Source organism: Phocoena sinus, chromosome 1 (assembly GCF_008692025.1).
Source record: "Phocoena sinus isolate mPhoSin1 chromosome 1, mPhoSin1.pri, whole genome shotgun sequence".
NCBI classification, from domain to species: Eukaryota; Metazoa; Chordata; class Mammalia; order Artiodactyla; family Phocoenidae; genus Phocoena; species Phocoena sinus.
The window spans coordinates 38167651-38182144 of NC_045763.1; the positions used below are offsets into that span (position 1 = coordinate 38167651).

The window sequence follows — 14494 nt, forward strand, 5'->3', positions numbered from 1 at the left end:
CTTTATGGGCTTCCCTGGTGGCGCAGTGGTTGGGAGTCCACCTGCCGATGCAGGGGACGCGGGTTCGTGCCCTGGTCCGGCAAGATCCCACGTGCCGCGAAGCGGCTGGGCCCGTGAGCCATGGCTGCTGAGCCTGCGCATCCGGAGCCTGTGCTCCGCAACGGGAGAGGCCACAGCAGTGAGAGGCCCGCGTACAGCAAAAAAAAAATAAAGTAAGCACTTTAAATTATTTCATGTTAAAAACAAAAAAAGAAGAAACCAAACAAAAAACATTATTTCATCTGTATCAGTGTCAATTATGACATCATAACTATTATCCTAGTTCAATCACTGTATGCTGTGATTATGTTTGTTTTCTTTTACAACTTTTTGTTTTCTTGAGGGTTATAATTACCTCACTTTTGCATTGCTTCATATATTATGTAGAATTCATTTGTTCATCCCCAAATTTTCCATCAGAAGTGTAAAATGCAGTAGGTTACATTAAATGATCTAATGATCCTCCCCATCACCCCCATCATTATTCCTAGAACCCTCTCATATTCCACTCCAGTCTATCTTGATTATTCTCTAGTCTTCTTGCATAGTTGCCATCATGGTATTACCAGCACCTCTTTCCACTATGGGTTTTAATAAGCTCACCAGATCTTCTGCCTTCCTCTTAGTCAAGTCCTTCATTTTGGTGGACCATAGACATGCAGATTCTTTTTTTTTTTTTTTTAATACTTTTTAGCTGCACCGCACAGCATGTGGGATCTTAGTTCCCAGACCAGAGATGGAACCTGTGCCCCCTGTATTGGAAGCTCAGAGACTTAACCACTGGACCACCAGGGAAGTCCCAACACCCAGATTCTTTTTCTTTTTTTAAGTTTTATTGATCTATACTATTGTTTTCTTTGTTTCCATTTCATTTATTTCTGCTTTGATCTTTATGATTTCTTTCCTTCTACTAACTTTGGGTTTTGTTTGTTCTTCTTCCTCTAGTTCCTTTAGGTGTAAGGTTAGATTGTTTATCTGAGATTTTTCTTGTTTCTTGAGGTAGGATTGTATTGCTATAAACTTCCTCCTTTGAACTGCTTTTGCTGCATCCCATAGGTTTTGGATTGTCGTGTTTTTGTTGTCATTTGTCTCTAGGTAGTTTTTGATTTCCTCTTTGAGTTCTTCAGTGATCTCTTGGTTATTTAGTAACGTATTGTTTAGCCTCCATGTGTTTGTGTTTTTTACATTTTTTTCCCTGTAATTTATTTCTAATCTCATAGCGTTGTGGTCAGAAAATATATATGATTTCAATTTTCTTAAATTTGCCAAGGCTTGATTTGTGACCCAAGATGTCATCTGTCCTGGAGAATGTTCCACGTGCACCTGAGAAGAAAGTGTAATCTGCTGTTTATGGATGGAGTGTCCTATAAATATCAATTAAATATATCTGGTCTGTTGTGTCATTTAAAGCTTGTGTTTCCTTATTAATTTTCTGTCTGGATGATCTGTCCGTTGGTGTAGGTAAGGTGTTACAGTCCCCCACTATTACTGTGTTACTGTTGATTTCCTCTTTTATAGCTGTTAGCATTTGTCTTATGTATTGAGGTGCTCCTGTGTTGGGTGCATATATACTTATAATTTTTATATCTTCCTCTTGGACTGATCCCTTGATCATTATGTAGTGTCCTTCCTTGTCTCTTATAACATTCTTTATTTTAAAGTCTATTTTATCTGATATGAGTATTGCTACTCCAGCTTTCTTTTGATTTCCATTTGCATGGAATATCTTTTTCCATCCCCTCACTTTCAGTCTGTATTTGTCCCTAGGTCTGAAGTGGATCTCTTGTAGATAGCATATATATGCGTCTTGTTTTTGTATCCATTCAGGCAGTCTATGTCTTTTGGTTGGAGCATTTAATCCATTCACACTTAAGGTAATTATCGATATGTATGTGCCTATTCCCATTTTCTTAATTGTTTTGGGTTTGTTTTTGTAGGTCCTTTTCTTCTCTTGTGTTTCCCACTTAGAGGAGTTCATTTAGCATTTGTTGTAGAGCTGGTTTGGTGGTGTTGAATTCTCTTAGCTTTTGCTTGTCTGTAAAGCTTTTGGTTTCTCCATAGAATCTGAGTGAGATCCTTACCAGGTAGAGTAATCTTGGTTGTAGTTTCTTCCCTTTCATCACTTTAAATATATTGTGCCACTCCCTTCTGGCTTGCAGAGTTTCTGCTGAGAAATCAGCTGTTAACCTTATGGGAGTTCCCTTGTATGTTATTTGTCATTTTTCCCTTGTTGCTTTTAATAATTTTTCTTTGTCTTTAGTTTTTGTCAATTTGATTACTGTGTGTCTTGGCGTGTTTCTCCTTGGGTTTATCCTGCCTGGGACTCTCTGTGCTTACTGGACTTGGATGGCTATTTCCTTTCCTGTGTTAGGGAAGTATTCGACTATAATCTCTTCAAATACTTTCTTGGGTCTTTCTCTCTCTCTTCTCCTTCTAGGACCCCTATAATGTGAACGTTGGTGCATTTAATGTTGTCCCAGAGGTCTCTTAGGCTGTCTTCATTTCATTTCATTCTTTTTTCTTTATTCTGTTCCATGGCAGTAAATTCCACCGTTCTGTCTTCCAGGTCACTTATCCATTCTTCTGCCTCAGTTATTCTGCTATTGATTCCTTCTAGTGTAGTTTTCATTTCAGTTATTGTATTGTTCATCTCTGTTTGTTCTTTAATTTTCTAGGTCCTTGTTAAACATTTCTTGCATCTTCTTGATCTTTGCCTCCATTCTTTTTCCGAGGTCCTGGATCATCTTCACTATCATTATTATGAATTCTTTTTCTGGGAGGTTGCCTATCTCCACTTCATTTAGTTGTTTTTCTGGGGTTTTATCTTGTTCCATAATCTGGTACATGGTCCTCTGCCTTTTCATTTTGTCCATCTTTCTGTGAATGTGGTTTTCGTTCCACAGCCTGCAGGATTGTAGTTCTTCTTGCTTCTGCTGTCTGCCCTCTGGTCCGGACACCCAGCTTCTTAAAAGGCACCTATGTTCAGTATATATTGCCTGAGCTCTCTTCCCTCACATATCTAAGTTTCTTCAGCTGTGGGCCTCTGAAGGCCAAGGATTGATTACATTCATATATTTTAGTCCTTCCAGTGCCTGGCCTAGAACGTTGAAATTAACTATCACTAAAAATGACTGGGATATAGTGTTTGACTACTGAAAGTGGGGGCTTAGTTCTAAAAGTAGCCTCTGTAGCCATAGCTGCCTCATAGAAACAGCCATGGATACAGAGGCTATCTTGTATAGATTAGAAGTGTTCTAATCTTCTCTATTATGGAAACTTGGGCACAGGCCAGACAGCTGGGCTATTTATTGAGGAAGGAGGCAGAAAAGAAGGGTTGTTACCAATTCAGGGTTTAACGTGGATATTGGACAAACATATGGAATGCTTACAAGATATTTTGTGTTTCTCTTTAACTACTGTCTCTCAGAGAAACTGGTGTGTAAATGTAACCTGGGAGTGGGCTTATAAATTGGAACTTCCAAAGAAATCCGGAAGCCATGGGAACTTAGTAAAGACAAACCAAATATACCACAACTTCCCAGACACTGTGTAATTAGGGATAGCCTTAGACTACTTCATTTTACCAAGGCCCATATTTGTAGTGGAAGTGTACTCCATTCAAAGAAAAAATCTCTAGTCTCATTGGCCACTTTCCTTTCATCACCAAGAAATGCACTGCTTTAAGAATACATTACAGGACCATTCTCTCCCATTCATTAGTTATCCAAACAATAATAACTGTATATCAGCCACTGTCCTGGGCACTGGAAATATAGACATGCTTAGAATACACAAATTCTGAAGCATTGCCCACTCTAGGGCTTTTACATTTCTCTGCCAGGTTTATTCAGTTAGAACTCTGGGAATGTGAACATCAACTACAGTCAGCAATGACAGAACTATCTAGTTTTCTAGGTGGTGAGCACAACTCTTTTTTCATCTTGAGACTGGGGTTGGGGACATGCTGCTGCTGCCCTGTTAGGGAAACTTCCCACTATGTCACATGATTCCAGGGAAGGAGATTGCACTGGCTTACATTTAGCCAGTTACCCGCTTTCCTCATGTTTTTTACTTTAAAACCTGATTCATTCCAAGCATTATGGGTCTGTTTAATCCATGGTGGTACCTTGGACATTGGCATTTGAGCTTTAGAAGTAAATTTATTTCTTTTCACTGTAAGTTAGTATTGTTGCAGGACCATGTAGCTGAGGCTTTTAGGTCTGGCTCTTATATTCTGCCAGGAGCTGAATCATGCTTCCTTTGCATTGTTGCTGGTCTTTTCTTCTACAGCACAGTGAAAGGATTCAGGATTGGCCAGTGTAGAGATAATCTGTACCTCTTGGTATTTTGTCTGGATCAAGAGAGTTCTTTGCTGTACCTTGTTGATGTTGACAATGGTAGCCAAGATGGTCATGACTAAAGAATTTGGTGAGAGCATAGTCTTTGCTGAGTCTCTGCCATAGCCGGTCTCCTCTCCAGTATTTGTGGCTCTGTCAAAGTTCTGTTCTAATCCCTAAGGTAGTTTTTTTTTTTCTTCCTTTTTTCCCAGCTTCATTGAGGTATAATTGACATTTAATATTGTGTAAGTTTAAGCTGTACCATGTGATAATTTGATACACATATATATTGTGAAATGTTTACCACAATATGGTTAGTTAACACATCCTTCACCTCACATAATTATCATTTTGTTGTTGTTATTATGGTGAGAAAATTAAAGCTGTACTCTCACAGCAGCTTTCAAGTATATGATACAGTATTGCCAATAATAGCCACCATGCTGTACATTAGATGCCCGCCTAGGGTAGTTCTTAATAACCTTTCTGTCCATCCATTTTCTGTCCCCTGAAGTTAGTCAAATTATGGAAAATGCCCTTGTTTTTCTGGATATGTGCCTTCTGAATCAATCATCTTTAGGATGGAGACCCACATTAAGAAAGTCCTAGGGCAAAGAGAAAGTAAGTTACATTAGGCTTTCAAAAATTATTGGTGCGTTATTGTGACCTAGGGCAAGCTACTTAGCCTCTCTGTGTTTTAGGTTCCTTGTCTGTATAAAGTGGATTATAGTAGTACCTACTTCATAGGGTGTGAGATACTACATGCAGTGCTTTAAACAGTGCCCAGTTAGCACTTAATAAATGCTAGCTATTATAATTATTGTTTTAAATACATAGCTAAATTCAGTAGAATGTGAGGAAAATCCCAAGTGACCTAAATCTAAGAGAGAAAACAATGCCTCAACAGTGGGAATCAGTGTTAGAACTTCCAAGAAAGAGGGCCAGGGAGGAGGTATATTGTATTAGTCTTGATATCCATTAGGGGAAAAAGGATGAGGGCTTGGGCTTGTTTAGGGTAAGGAGACCCTAAGTTAGGGTAGAATTGGGACCCCCACACTCAAAGGACTTTACCCTCAGTGTAGGAATGCACTAGGAAAACAGTTTGCCCACTGTCATGGAGAGATGAAAGGAAGTTCTTTAATCTCATCTGGGTTTTAAGTTAGGCTCTTAATAAGAAATAAAAAAAGTCTCCTTGAGAATTTTAAACTATAGACCTTTATTCAACTGAATTTGAGGCCTGGAGTTTATACCATATGCATGGTCTTAAGAGCTGATTCTGGGCTGTAAATAACTGTGACAAATCTGTCAGACAAATCAAATTCAAAAAATTTTTAAAGACATATCTTCAAATCAGGTAGCACAAGATTCCCATAAAGCCACACTAAATAAAGGTGAGTTTACAGTACAAAACCATAGACCATACAAGGAAGCAGTCCACCACATGTGAAAATCAGAAGAAAAAAGAAACAGTAAGATTAGACCCCTAAGAACTTTAGAAAGTAGCATTATGAATGAAAACTGTAAAATAAGTATATGTAAAGTGAATAAAAATATAAATGGAGACAAAAATGCGAGAACAAAAGACATTTAATTTTAAAAGATCAGGCATATTTTGAAAAAAATGACAATTAGAATTCAAGGAATTAAATACATTGTAACATTGAATTTGAAAGCTCAGTAGTCAGGTTATATAGTAGAGCTGTGGACAAAGCTAGTAAAATTTTATCTAAAGTGCAGCACAGAGATGGAAAGATGTAAAATATGAATGAGAACTAAGAAATATGGAGGATACAATAATAAGGTCCAACAGAGTATAGAGAAATGGGGGAAAGGCAGTATTCATAGAAATAATGATTGAGACCTTCCAGAATTGATTAGAAACCAAAATAACATCATGGAGCACAATAGGTAAAAATAAATGTCCATCTAGGTACATTGCAGTAAAATTTCAGAACCAAAAAACAGAGGTCTTCAAAGGAACTAGAGAACCCTCAAGAATCTGCAAAAGCTAAAAGAGCTCCAACGAATGAGTTGAGCAAGGAAGTTTACCTAAGAAAATTGAAAGCATAATGTACACACAAATACACAAATACTCATAGCAACATCATTTAAAATATCTAAAGAGCAGAAACAACCCAAGTTGTCCATCAGTTTATGAATGGATAAATAAATGTTGTATATTCTTCACACAATAGAATATTATTCAGCCATAAAAAGAAACGAAATACTGACAAATACTTCAACGTGGATGAATCTTGAAAACATGCTAAACGAAAGAAGCCTGACTCAAGGCCACATGATATATGGTTCCATTTATTTGAAATATCCAGAATAGGTGGAATCCGTAGAGACAGAAAGTACTTTGGTGGTTGCCTGGGAAAGGGGGTAGCAAAGATGGGGATGGAGAGTGACTGCTTTATGGGTACAGGGGTTCTTTGGGGGGTAATGAAAATGTTCTGGAATTAGCAGAGGCGGTTGCACAGCCTTGCAAGTGTACTAAAAACCACTAAATTGTGCACTTTAAAAGGTTGAATTCTATGGTATGTGAATATATCTAAAAAATTATGGTTTAAAAAAACAAAGCAGCGAGAGAGAAAAGAAAAATTAACTACAAAAGAACAACAATCCTAAGAGCAGGCTTCTCAATAGCAATAACAGGAGCCATAAGACAATGGAATAATATCTTTAAGATATTGAGAAAAAAGTTACTCCCAACAAGAGGTTGTAGAATTCCATACCTGTGTAATTATCGTTGGAAGTCACTGAGAAAAATAAAGCCATTTTCAGACAAACTGTGAAATTGAGAAGGTTTATCAGTATCAGATTCTCAGTGAAATAATCACTTAGAAAAGAAGAAAGAAAGACAAAAGTTGTGAGATCCAAGAGAGAATGCTGAGCAAAGAAATTGGAAAGTATGAGTAAATCAAAGCAAGCAATTATTGTATGAAACAATAATAATTACTAATTTGGCATTATAAAAGCAAGATAGACCTGAACCACTGGACCAAATTACATGTCAGTTGGAAGGGGTGGGGAGAATTGGAGTTAAGATCTAATTTTTAAAAATTTTATTTATTTTTGGCTGCGTTGGATCTTTGTTGCTGTGCGCGGACTTTCTCTAGTTGCGGCGAGCGGGGACTACTCTTCCTTGCAGTGCGCTGACTTCTCATTGCGGTGGCTTCTCTTGTTGCAGAGCACAGGCTCTAGGCTCATGGGCTTCAGTTGTTGTAGCACGCAGGCTCAGTAGTTGTGGTACGTGGGCTCTAGAGCGAAGGCTCAGTAGTTGCGGCGCACGGGCTTAGTTGCTCCGCAGCATGTGGGATCTTCCCGGACCAAGGATCAAACCTATGTCCCCTGTATTGGCATGCAGATTCTTAACCACTGAGCCACTAAAGAAGTCCCAAGATCTAATTTTGTTTAGAAGCGAGGGTTGAGATGCTAGCTAACCTTAGACCTAAGACTTAGGCTCTTGTTAAGACAAGAATGCCTATTAAAAGCTTAATAACAATAACTACGTTTTAAAAAAACCACAACAGTATATAATTTCCAAACCAATGGAGTAGAAGTTAAAAAATACTTCATTAATCCAAAGAGAGCTGAGTAAGGGGGATTCTCAGGGGCAGGTCACAGTGTTACATAGGGAAATGTGGAAGGTGACACTGAAGGAGGTATGGGATATTTGCCATTGTATAGGTGGGGAAGGGCATTCCAAGTGGAGGGAACAGTTAGTGCAGTGGTCCAAGTAGCTTGGTGTTTCTGTGTGAAATTAGCAGCCTTTGCAAGGTTTTGGGCAAATCATCTGATTTATGCCTTAAAAGGATCACTGTGGCTACTTGTGTTGAGAACAGACTGGCAATAGGAGACAGGAGTAAACCAAAGAGACTAGTTAGGAGGCTGTTGAAATAACCCAGGCAAAAGACAAATAATGGATTTATCTCCAAGCAGCACCCTTTATTTACTGAGAGAACATGCATTTTCTCCCACTCTAGCATCTCAGTCTTTACAGGGACATCATCCTGGTTGTTATTCTGAAATAACACCTGGAAGTGCTTGACCTTAAAATGGACCCAAATTCTTGTCTATTGTATTGATCACACTTAATGAAACAAAAGTGGTCTTTTCCTCATTCTGAATTCTGAAAGGAATAGCCAAGTGCAAGTCAATTCATTACCGAGTGCTTGGATTCCTAGGAGCAGCTGGACTTCTGGAATTGACAGATTGGAGATTAGAGACCCTGAGGGGTCTGCAACCACGCATCTTACCCCGTATTCTATATTCCTTCAGACTGGGAAACAGACTTCCTAAATAAATTTACGGCAGCTCCTGCAGGGGCTCAAATTTGAGTACCTGCTAGTTGCTGGGAGAAGGGATTTTTGAAGGCTGGTAACTCTTCAAATATGGCCACAATTCAAGTTTCACAGAGATTACACAGGTGCTTTAGTCCTTGCTCCCACTACCCATGGAGGGGTGACCGTGGTAAAGCAAGTAGGAAGAAATGCCAGGCCTTGCTCTGAGTGACCAAGTGACTGGCATGGTGGTGGGCAGCAGTCTAGTTTAACCCAGTCCTTGCAGTGGTTAGCAGAACATCAGCTCCGGGAGCTTCCAGGTTACCTTCCATCAGCTGAGAGTGAGTGTGGCTGACACTGTAAACATCTGGTACTTTAATCTTCTGGAATGAAAAAATGAAGACCTGCCCTTTATCTTCTAGGATCCTGGGGGCAATGGCCAGTGCTTGTTGAAATGGAAAAATTAGGCAGTTCCTTGTCTTGGATCTCAGCTGAGTCATGGCATCTGTACCAGGGTATCTGACCTTTTTTCCCCCTGGCAGCTGTTGCAGATTTGCCAAGTGAGATTATATGTACCTTCATACAAAGGCATGTGGCCTGGAAATATGATCTTTACTGTTTTGTATTTAAATTTTAATAAGATCATGACAAATGAAATTAGAATCAATTATCTGTCCCTGCAGTTTTTTTTAAGCACAGTGATTCAATTATACATATACATGTGTCCATTCTTTTTCAGATTCTTTTCCCATACAGGTTATTACAGACTATTGATCTTTCTTTTTTTTTTTTTTTTTTTTGCGGTACACGGGCCTCTCAATGTTGTGGCCTCTCCCTTTGCCGGAGCACAGGCTCCGGACGCGCAGGCCCAGCGGCCATGGCTCACGGGCCCAGCCGCTCCACGGCATGTGGGATCTTCCCGGACCGGGGCACGAACCCGTGTCCCCTGCATCGGCAGGCGGACTCTCAACCACTGCGCCACCAGGGAAGCCCTTGATCTTTCTTTTTTAAAAAAATTAATTAATTAATTTTTGGCTGCCTTGGGTCTTCATTGCTGCACGCGGGCTTTCTCTAGTTGCAGTGAGTGGGGGCTACTCTTGGTTGCGGTGTGTGGGCTTCTCATTGCGGTGGCTTCTCTTGTTGCGGAGCATGGGCTCTAGGCGTGAGGGCTTCAGTAGTTGTGGCATGCGGGCTCAGTAGTTGTGGCTTGTGGGCTCTAGAGCACAGGCTCAGTAGTTGTGGCGCACGGGCTTAGTTGCTCAGTGACACGTGGGATCTTCCTGGACCAGGGCTCGAACCCGTGTCCCCTGCACTGGTAGATGGATTCTTAACCACTGCACCACCAGGGAAGTCCTGTCCTGCCGTTTTAAGAGATCTTAGTTTTTATACAAAAGGAGTTTAGACATAGTGGTTTGATATACCTTACAGGTGCCACGTGTGCAAGTATCCTCTTTTATTATAATTCTTGTAACAAATTATACTCATCCATTCATCCATTTAACAAATATTTATTGAGTCTGCCATGTGCCAGGCTGAATTCTAGGCACTGAGAAATACAGCAGTAAGCAAAGATTGTGCAAGTCCCTGATCTCACAGAGCTTAAGATTCTAATGGGAGGAGAGACAACAAACAGAATGAATGCAAAATCCATAGTATGTTAGATAACAGTAAGTGCTATTGAGGAAAATATATCAGGAAAGGAGGAAAAGAGCATTTGAGAGGGCGGGTGTTACCATTTAAAGTAGAATGGTCAAAGGAAAATCCATTCAGGAGATTGTACTTGAGCAAAGACCTGAAAGAGGTGAGGGAGCAAGCCATGAGGGAAACAGGCAAAGGAAGCTTCCTTTGTAAAGGCCCTGAGGCAGTGGCACACTTGGCATATTCTAAGAACAGTGCAGAGGCCCATGTGACTAGAGTAGAGTGAGTAGGAGGGAAAGAGGTAATGGAGATCCAGACCGCGTAAAGCTTGTCGGCCATTGTAAGAACATTGACTTCTACTCTCAGTGAGACAGGGAGAATTTTAAGCATAAGAGTGACTTTGATATTATTTATATTGAAAAAATTTTATAGCTTTATTGAAGTATGATTGAAATATAATAGACTGTACATGTTTAAAATGTACAATTTGATGGGTCTTGATACATGTATGCATCTCTGAAACCATTAGTACAGTCAAGACAATAAACATATCTACAGCTCTCCCAACTTTCCTTATGCCTTGTTATAATACCTCCCCAGCCTCTGGTCAGGAACCACTAATCTTTTGTCTGTCATTCTAGATTAGTGTTTTCTTGAATTTTATATAAATGGAATTGTTCAGTATTTACTCTTTTATGTCTAGCTTCTTGGTTTTAGCATAATTATTTTGAGATTCATTTATTGTGTGGATCAATAGTTCATTCCTTTTTATTGATGAGTAGTAGTCCATTGTATGGATATATTGTGATTTGTATATCCTTCATCTATTAGTAGACATTTGAGGTGATTTCTAGTTTTTTGGCTGTCACAAGTAATAAACAGCATATAGTTGGGTCCTGCTGTTTTATCCAATCTGACAGTCTTTGTCTTAATTAAATATGTATTTAGAACATTTACATTTTATGTGATTATTAGTGTAATTGGGTTAAAATCTATTCTCTTGCTATCTGTTTTCTGTGTGGGCCAACTGTACTTGTTCTTACTTCTTTTTCTGCCTGCTTTTAGACTGAGTATTTTTTATGAGACCATTTTATTTCCCTTTTTTGTTTGTTTTTCTTTTGTAGTAGTTGCATTAGTGTTTATAATATAAAATTTTAACTTTTAGTTTATCTTCAAGTCGTATTATACCACTTCATACTTAATGTAAGAGCCTCACAATAGTATACGTCCATTCTTCCTTTCCAGCCTTGCTGCCTTGGCTGACCTACATTTTATATCTACGTATGTTGTAAACCCCACAGTAAATGATTATATTTCCTTTAAAATTCAAGAAGAGTTTTTTTTTTTTGGCTGCGCCTTGCAACTTGCAGGATCTTAGTGTCCTGACCAGGAATTGAACCCGTGCCCCTTGCAGTGGAAGCGCAGAGTCTTAACCACTGGACCACCAGGGAAGTCCCAAGAAGAGATTTTAAAAATAAAAACAAGTGATTTATATTTACCTACACATGTATGATTTTTGGTGCTTTTCTTTATGTGGATCCAGATTTCCATCTAGTATCATGTTCCTTCTGCCTGAAGGACTTGCCTGAGCATCTGGATGAATGATGGTGCCATGTAATGAAATAGATAGGGAGGAGTTAGCAGGTTTTAGAGGGACATTCACTAACTCTGTTGTTAAATTTGAGATGCCTTTTAGACATCCAGTTAAAGATGTCAAGTAGGTATTTGGATATGAGTCTCACACTCAGAGGTAAGAGCACAGAGTTAGCAATAAAAAGCTGGGTATCATCAACATCATAGATTTAAAGTTATAATACAGGAAAAAATCATTTAGAGAGTGAGTGCAGGGAAGAAGAAAAGATATTCCACATTTGAGCCCCAGAGTACTAAATGGTTTAGAGGTCAGGAAGAGAAGGAACTAGCAAAGGGGAATGAAAAGTGAGCAGCTAGTGGAGCTAGGAGGAAGACTAGGAAAGCCTCATGTCCTAGAAGCTAAATAAAGAAGTATCTCAAGAAAAGTTACACAGATGTTAGGTTGAACAAAAGCAGCCAAACACAAAAAAATACATAGTGTGTAATTCTACTTATAGGAAATCCAGCAAAACAAAATTAATTTATGGTGATAGAAGAAAGTAGTTGGGGGATTGACCGGAAGGGGCACATGGGGACTTTCTGGGGTAATAGAATTATTCTGACTTTTGTTTTGGATGTGTTATATGAATGTATACAGTTGTTCAAGGTTCATTGAACAGAACACTTAATTGAAAAATCGATATAAATTATATCCCAATTTGTTTTTTAGAAGAGGGAGTTACAACTGTCGAATGATGTTGAGAGGTTACATAAGACAAGGACTGAGAATTGCCTGTTGTCAGTGGTGACCTTGGTAACAGGCAAGAAAGATGAGGATGATTGTATAGTCTAGAGTGGGTTAAAGAGAGAATAGGAAATGAGGGTATGAAGATGACAAATACAGAATCCCTGCGTGGGATTTTTCCCAAACAGGGGAGCAAAGAAACAGGCACGTTGGAAGAGGTCTATTAAAGTTTTTTTCTTATTTTCTTGAGATATGAGAAATGACAGCGTATTTTTATGATGATGAGAGTGATCCAGTAGGAAGTAGAAATTCATGGCATAGGAGGACAGTGCAGGTACAGACTTCTTGAATGGGGAGTTGGGGGAGTTGACTTTGGTAGGAACATGGTCTTTCCTTCTGCTGTTACAGATGGGAAAGTACAGTATATGGACAAAGATTTAGGATAATAGATTTTTAATGGCTACTTTTATATTTTTTGGCTGTGTTGGGTCTTCTTTGCTGCGCACAGGCTTTCTCTAGTTGCAGCGAGCGGGGGCTACTCTTCATTGCAGTGTGCGGGCTTCTCATTGCGGTGGCTTCTCTTGTTGTGGAGCACAGGCTCTAGGCACGTGAACTTCAGTAGTTGTGGCTCGTGGGCTCTAGAGCGCAGGCTCAATAGTTGTGATGCACCCGCTTAGTTGCTCCACGGCATGTGGGATCTTCTTGGGCCAGGGATCAAACCTGTGTCCCCTGTGCTGGCAGGCAGATTCTTAACCATTGCGCCACCAGGGAAGTCCCAGGCTAATGGATTTTTGTAGCAGAAATATGTAGTACTTCTTTTTGTGTTGATTGTTTTTACCCCTAGTTGAATAAAAAGCAAAGTCAGCAGATGAGGGTAAGATTTGGGGAAGGAGTGCTAGAGGTTTGGGGAGAATTTCTGAATTAGTTGTCTTGGAGAGAGAGCACATTGCCTAGGTAGATGTAGTATGGACCCACTTGATATTTATCATCATAAACATAAAGAAACACCAGCCAGCATGATTTTGGATTTTTCTTCATTCACCTTTAGCTGCCTGAGTACAGTTGCAAAATAGATGGAAAGTTGGGTTTAAAAGGATTGGAGGGGCTTCCCTGGTGGCGCAGTGGTTGAGAGTCCTCCTGCCGATGCAGGGGACATGGGTTTGTGCCCTGGTCCGGGAGGATCCCATGTGCCGCGGAGCGGCTGGGCCCGTGGGCCGTGGCTGCTGGGCCTGCGCGTCCGGAGCCTGTGCTCCGCAGCGGGAGAAGCCACAACGGTGAGAGGCCCGCGTACTGAAGAAAAAAAAAAAAAAAAGGATTGGGATTTCACCAGGACTGTGGTGTCCTGGGGGATAGCAAAGTTTCAGTTAGAGCTAGAATTTAAACTGAATGTTGAGAAAAGAAGTTAAGGATATAGAGTTTGCTGATGACAGACTGAGTTCAGGGAGACAGAGGGTAAGCTTTTTTTAAAGATCAAGGAGTAGAGACTGTGTCAAATTAGAGATGGAAGTCTTGGGCATTTGATTATAACGGGGGTAAGGAAGGGGTGTGAGACATGATTAGATTAGTCCTCCTGGTATCTTAGGGAAAGTTGCTTATCATTTCTAATCATAATCTCTTGAGATTGATCACAGTCCTTCCAGCGGTTCCTTATCACATTTCCAGTGGTTCTTTGCAATAGTCTACCAGCCCTACAAAGTCTGGCTGTGGCCTATACCCATAGTTTCTATAGCCTACTTCTTTTCCTGTCATTCTCCCTTCCTGCCACCTACTTGACTTCTTTGCTATTTCTTGAACATTCTCTCTCTCTTTCTTCATAGCACTTTTCACTCCAGTTTGAGGACAGATAATTCCTCTTGTTCCCTACTACTTCCCTAACA

At 39.9% G+C, this 14494-nt stretch overlaps 1 protein-coding gene across 6 annotated transcripts in view; it reads left to right on the forward strand.

The window, feature by feature from the left end:
• MAST2 (microtubule associated serine/threonine kinase 2) overlaps positions 1–14494 on the forward strand; it is a 204045-nt gene that overhangs the window by 125326 nt on the left and 64225 nt on the right. The gene's annotated exons all lie outside the window — the stretch shown is intronic.